The sequence below is a fragment of the Pleurodeles waltl genome, chromosome 7, assembly GCF_031143425.1.
Source record: "Pleurodeles waltl isolate 20211129_DDA chromosome 7, aPleWal1.hap1.20221129, whole genome shotgun sequence".
NCBI lineage: Eukaryota > Metazoa > Chordata > Amphibia > Caudata > Salamandridae > Pleurodeles > Pleurodeles waltl.
Window position 1 is genome coordinate 1,179,463,121 of NC_090446.1, and position 6,000 is coordinate 1,179,469,120.

Consider the following 6,000-nt stretch of genomic DNA (forward strand, 5'->3'; position numbering starts at 1 on the left):
CTTATCTTCGATTTCTGTACATGATTTCGCTACCTTACCCTCCCCTGCAGTCTCTTTGTAGCAATCCTTGCACGCCGGCTTTCGATCCTAGTCTCTGTTTGCAGCTCTTTAATTGAACTATATATTGACTGCAGGATCCCTGCCTCGGTACCCATCACATACGCGTTGCCAGCATTACCAGCAGGAGCTCCCATGTCTATTTCAATTTTATCATTAACAGGGCCCTGGTTGCCAATGGAAGGAGTATCTGCTAGACCAATACCGGAATAGTCCCACTTTAAGGTCCTACCACTCATAGATGCCATATTTTCGAAACCCTCCTGAGAGCCAGGGCGTGTTGTTACAAGTTTCTGTTGTCGGTGCGGTCGCACTGTAAGTTCATTACTTAGTGATTTATTGCCAGCCTCGGATGTCTCACTCTCTTCGGATTCACTAAAACTGCGATCGACGCTGCTGAGATCGGACTCTTCTGTCAAAGAGTAAAATTTATTGCTACTGTCTTTGCCCCAATCCATGAGTTGGGGGCCTTTTCCAGTTATTTTATCCCATCTTTTAGGGCTCCCTAGGGGGTTGGTTAAGTCGTTCTTTTCTACTGTAGGTCCTGATGTACTTGCGGTTCCTTCCTTACTTTGACACTCCAGCTGCTCAATTTGATCAAATCGTTTTGTTTGGGGCTGCCTGCTCCCGGGGAGGCCAGGTGCCTTCTCGCTTGTCTCCCTGTTACTGTCTTCGATCTCTAAAAGGCTCTCTGTATCTTGTGTGGTTTTAATGAAGGTTTCCTTATTTTCGATACCTAACTTTTTGTCGCTGGTACATAGAGGGGTAGGTTCTTTCCCTAGCACATTGCTTTCCAAGGAGGGGGTTATATGTACAGGAAAACTGTCTTGCGCCCGCCTGCGAGAAAAGCCGTAATAGTAGATTGGCTTTTGCCTTTCAACTTAATTTCCGACGGGGGGTGGTACTGTCACTCATCTTGGTATCTTTCGTCGATCCCAACATATTCTTCCCAGCCGCTTTACCAACAATTGAGGTCAGGCGTTTATTTACCCCTACAGTCTCTCCTTTATCCCTTCCAATACGTGTCATCTTGACTTCCTCACTCTTATCTCCAAGATTCCTAATAGTTTTAGGCGCCATATTTGCTTTTACAGCATGAGATTATAGTCTAATAAATCTTGTTACTCCCGCCACTGCCGTTAGCACATCCGATATTGTTTGTTCAATCACACTCCTCAGAGGCCGTGAGGGAGTAAACAGATGCCAAGATGCATTGCATTGTACGCCCGACAGCATTAAAGCCCCCCAAGACTTTCAATTCTTCTTTTATCCTGTTTTTTTGTTTTTTGTTTTAAAAAGTTTTAGCCCCCCTCCTCTATTTCCCAGCAATGAGAGGAAAGAGCAATATCAGATGGCAGTATCAGATGCTATTAGCTGATATCATTCTCCAGTGTTTAAAATGCTTTAATTGATGGAGGGAAAAAAAAACAATCCCTCGATGTCTGTATGTCTGTATCAGTGTTGGAGAGATTTTTTTTTTTTTTTTAACTTTTCGCAACTATTGATACATCTCTTTTTTCCCCCCTTTTTTTTTAAGAGTGAGAGGCTAGTTGGTTACTGTGCACATTATTGGAAAGCTATCCTTTACCCTCCCCCAAGTACCTGACTACTGCAGCTCCACAAATAATCAATCTTGGGAGCCAGAAGGATATCCCAGGCACCTCCTTCTTCTCCTCTTGGATGAAGACCAGAATACACCACTGTCCGTAAGTCCCAGCACCTTTATCACAGCCTCCCGGCACGACAACAAAGTCCAGGGTCTCCTGGGGGACCAGCGCGTTCACCAGCTCAAGATGATTTCCCTGAATTATTTTTTTTTTTAACGCCGCGCGGCTTTCGCCGTCCTCACTCTAAGCACCAATTCTGCATTCACCTCGTCTCTCCAACTATAAATGACGACGGCCGGACGCCCCCTCGTTCTCTCCCGCTGAAGGTGCGGGGCGATCCTCACTGCAGCCGCGGCAGCGGCTGGTCGCCTGGTTCCTGACGGGGGTGATCCTCGTTCCGGTCGTTGCAGCGACGGAGGCAGCGGCGACGGTTGTGTGTTTAGTTTTGGTGGGCGTGGCTATGAGCCTACGTACTACGCCGACACCATGTTGCATACTTCACTTTCAATAGACTCATTGTTTGTTCTTTCTGTGTCCACCATTGGCCCATTGGTATTTCCATTATTTTCTGTACCAGTGTTATAATTATAGACCCTGTGCACACCCATACATAATGTCCTCTTTGTTTGCATTTCCTGCATAATTGCCCCATTTCTGTACAGATCATATCAATGGTAGTATTTCCACGTATTCATCATCTCAAACAGGTCCTTGAGTTATTTTGGTCAATCTCTCTGTCTCCTCTGCTCCTGCATCCGGGAAACCTTTTCAAGTTTATTTTCTTGTCTTTTTAGTTATTATCCACATGTTTTATGGTTGCATCACCAGTATTTGAGTCCAACAGTTTTATATGTTCTAAAATATACTCTTTTTTTTTTTTTTGCAATTCTCATAGTATTTTCCAATGTAAGTAAATTTTCTATCAACAACCTTTCTTACATTCTTTTATTAGATAGCTTGAGTAGCAATTGAACCTGTGCTATCTCATTATGGAATGTCTTATAATTGTAAGACACTACCAAAGTTCTTAAAGCCATTACAAAATCATCTACAGTCTCTTTTGGTAACTACCCTCCCATTAGGAGTCCATGTCCCTCCGCCATTTAATTTTGTTCTTTTCCTATTTCTTATCTAGTCTCTCTATAGTCTCTTATTCTTCATTTTCTTCTTCATATTTCTCATAAAGTGTTGTTTGGCGGGTGTTTTAGTATTTCTCTGCATTCTGCACCTAAGCAATGTTTATGGTGGGCTACCTTTCGCTTTCCTGTGAAAATGTCACAACCTGTTGTCTTGAGATATGCCTGAAAACCTTCCTTCCATTTTTCCCACTCTAACCTAGGATGACCAGGTGGTCCTAAAAATTACGGCAAACCTGCTACCCCAGCCATCTCTTATTTAAGTTTCCTCCTGTCTTGTTTACGTTTTTACCAAGCATGTATCACAATTGAGTGCATAATTCCATTTAAACTGTTACTGCAAATGCTGCACGTAGATGTATGGAAAGGGTGCGAGCAGCTGCCTGTAGAGGTGTGCAGGTCACTGCCAATTCCATCGGGTTTCCAAATTAAATCAAACTGGCATTCTTCTCTCTCTTAATTGTGGATACTTTGTTAATGATTAGCATGTCACAGCACTGTTCACCTAAGGGTCCTTCCTTAAATGGTGTGAATGTCACCGTACCTCCTCCTGTCAATCTGGGCCTCCTCTCGTCTTCTGTAAATGTGAGGAAATCAATTACATTGCGCCTTTTAAATGCATGAGTGCAGTATGATTACTTATCCCGCTGACTGAAAGAGACAGCATTGTGTCTGTCAACAAACATTGCGAACTGCGGACTTCACTTGTCTCACTTCACTGCTACCATGTCCGGTGTACTCAAGGTGTAGACAACCACAAACCTGCCAGACCCTTAGTAGGTTGTTTCTACTCATCGCCACTGAAATGAACGGAAGCAGAATGCGCAAAATACTTTATTCCACAACATTGTAGATTAGAAAGGATAAACAATTTATAATGATGCCGGTAACTCCTGCAACTATAATTCTGTCTTCTCATTCTCGGAAGTCCTTTTCCCGCAACATTCCACATGGAATGCCACACTGCCCCTCTCAGATATGTTGGGAAAAGCACCAGGGATGCTAAACTCAATATTTTACAATTCAACTACATACATCACAAATACCTTACCTGTCTAAATTGCACAGCGTTTTTTTCTACTGTCATGGGCACCTGCCCAAGATATTGTTACCCTGAAGAAATATTCTATCAGATGGCATGGGCATGCCCAACTATTGTACGTTTTGGGGGCTCTACAACTGACCTGGTTTTATATTGAACGGTAAAATCACATTTGATGCAACCAAAAATGCGTCTTCTATGCTTACTGCCTAAACCTCAGGCAAGCAAGATGAGCTGCAGATTCATCTATTTGGTTCTTCGGGTAGAGAGTCACTGCAATCTGTTGGAAAAAGGTCCATGCCCTGGAAACTGCCAAATGGAGGACTGAGCACTATAAATTGGCACAGACAGAAAACTATGTTATTCAGCTCTTAAATTATTGCATGAAGAAGCCAATAACAATAACTAACTGAGACTCTGTTCTGCTAAAAATGAAACCTAAATCGGATGACAAACCACCGTAGCCTGCTCCCACGACTGCGGGGCCTCCGCCACAAGTCCAGAGGCCCTTTGTGAATTAGGCCCTTAGTCTATTGAGATAGTCCCTAATTCTCTCCAGTCGTTTGCTTCACCTTTTCATTCAAACTAGTAAGGTAACATGCCTTTGGGACTATACTACATTCTCTGAAATTGTTTTACAATTAAGATTACATTAGAATGATGCACTAGTTCCTCACACCGGTTATTGCTTCCTTTCACTTACTGTTTACATCCCATCTTGTATCATGACATATCTCTGATATATCTCCTGCCTTGTACTACTGACACTGTTTTGTTGGAATGGCACTACTAATGTTTAAAACGAATAAAAAAGTTACTCAATATAAAAACGACATTATACATGAAATAAAACTAATCTTGCAAACTGATATCCAGTTAATAAAGAAACTTTTGCTGTCATTCTACTGAATGCAAAGGATACGCTTATGAGGGTAATCTGAGGAGAAAACTCAGTAGAGCTGATTAACAAAATCATTTATGGATAGGTGAAGAAACATTGCAGAGGTACTACCTCACATTCTCACAAATGCCTTTGTGAATCATCCCTGAAATGTTCAACTTTCTATTAATAAAGGTTCAAAGAAATCACAGCACTTTCCATTTGTGCCACATGTGTATGAATGCCCCTGAATACTCCAATTTTATTTCCGTTTGATGTGCTTTGGGGACAATTCTTGAAGGCATTTAAAAGTATGTGAGGTAATACTGCAGGTGTACTACTTCAAAAACTCACAAATGCCTTTGAGTATCAGTCCTGAAATTTCCAAGCAATTATTCAGATAACTAAACACCACCAAAACATTCCTCCAATTGCTTCTCACAAATGTCACAGATGCAGACACAGAACTGCAATATAGAATGAAATCTCGGGTTGTGACAGCACTACTCTTAAAGTTACAACAAAACACATCCCTTCCCTTAAACATTCAAAAGCAATAACTATTAATTGCATTTATCTAACTAAAACAAAATGCACAAAAAATTAACTACATTAAATAACATCTTAGTATTTATTACAACTCCTGGTGGTCCACCGCCCTAGGGCCCGCACCCACCCCCACAAACCACACACGCAACCTCGGCATCATCCTGGACCCTACCCTCTCCATGACACAGCAAATCAATGCTCTAACCTCCTCCTGCTTCCACACACTCCGCACTCTAAAAGAATTATTCAAATGGATTCCCCCAGAGACCAGGAAGACAGTCACCCATGCACTCATCAGCAGCAGACTAGGCTACAGTAACGCCCTCTATGCCGGCACCCCACTCAAACTCAAACGCAAACTCCAGAGAATCCAGAACACAGCCGCACGCCTCGTCCTTGGCCTCCCCTGCCACGAACGAATCTCACCACACCTCAGATCCCTTCACTGGCTCCCCATAGACAAGAGAATCACATTCAAGATCCTCATCCACGCACACAAATCCCTCCACAACACCGGCCCAACCTACCTCAACGAAAGAGTGAACTTCCACAATCCCACATGCAACCTCCGATCAGCCGACCTCACCCAAGCCACAGTCCCCCGCATCCAATGCACCACCACAGGAGGCAGGTCCTTCTCCTACCTCGCCCCCAAAACCTGGAACTCCCTCCCCACCAACCTTCACAAAACCAAAGACCTCCTGCTCTTCAGAAAGAACCTCAAGACAT